The sequence below is a fragment of the Echinops telfairi genome, unplaced genomic scaffold (assembly GCF_000313985.2).
Source record: "Echinops telfairi isolate 266 unplaced genomic scaffold, ASM31398v2 ScPeMD7_7458;HRSCAF=8496, whole genome shotgun sequence".
In the NCBI taxonomy this organism is placed as follows: Eukaryota; Metazoa; Chordata; class Mammalia; order Afrosoricida; family Tenrecidae; genus Echinops; species Echinops telfairi.
The window spans coordinates 26,152,906-26,154,190 of NW_022111358.1; positions in this window are offsets into that span (position 1 = coordinate 26,152,906).

The window sequence follows — 1,285 nt, forward strand, 5'->3', positions numbered from 1 at the left end:
CAACCTGGCCGATAAAACACATGTCGGGCTAATTGAAGGCCTACACTAAACAAAATTAGCTGGCCATGCCGAATAGAGGGACTGGAGAGAAATCAGGCACACATTAGACACCTACGGGGACAAGCCAAAGCTGGATATTCACAGACGAAGGCCACCTAGACACAGGTGAAGGTCAACCTGGGCACACACCAGGCACCAGCAACATCACATCACACATGCTCCTGAACTCAGCCACGAATATGAGCCAATACCCTCTATGGCGCCTCCCCCAGGTGGGGCATAAACAGCACAGCCTGAGGGCCGAGGGTGGGATCACTCTCTGGGCTCCCATCCTCCTCTTTTGCTTCTGTGGACTCCGCTTAACGGTCACTCCCAGGGCCCCCACCCGGTGGCCCTGCACACTTTCCAGAGATGGTGTGGACTGCCTGAGACTGTACTGCCCCAAACTTCCCTTTTCCCCCTAAAAGTCGGATTTTCAAAAGTGCTTCTGCTGCATGAATTCTCTCAGCGTGGAGAAGCAAGCACGGAGGGAAACCGTCCAGCAATGGAGCAGAGCAGTGGGGGTGGTTTCAAACTGCTGACCAACTCAATGTGCTCAAAGATTAATGATAGGGTGCAGAAAACCTGAGCCAGTAAAAACCAAATTTGTCTTCATTGACAATTAATTCAAAAGTTGTGGGATAGATATATTTACAACAATAACAGCGAGAGAGACAGAGAGAGAGAGGCTGCCAAGGTTGGTTGTGTGACTAGTGTTCGGTTCTACCTCCTACTTTCATTTCGTAGTGCCTGGAGGGCTGAGACGCTTGCATGTGGCCATCCTGGGCACACTAAGTTTCTTTCTGTTGTTTCATTCTGGGACCCTGGGAGTCAAAACCAGCCCGATGGCACCTAACAGTACCATGCGTCTGGAGCAACAAAAGGAGGCGAGTCAGGAATGGCAAGAAAGCGGCAAGGGATATGTGGCTAATGGCCTCCATGGACAGCGGCCCGCTTTGTCGTCAGCCCAGAAGAATGGTGCTGGGCTACTGTTACTGATCAGTTTGACCACAGATTCCATCGAGGAATCCTTCTTAAAAGGGGTGAAGTGTAGCACAGAAATTCAACTTCTCACGGAGCCACAGAGATTGAGTGAACCCCTGAAACGATTGCCATGAGATAATCTTTAAACTGAAAATGCTTCCCAAAGTCCTCTTCAAATGAAACAATAGAGACATGCTTAACTAGTGAAAAGGTCTGCCTCGAACATTAGGCTTTTAAGAATTATCTACCAAAAAAAAAAAAA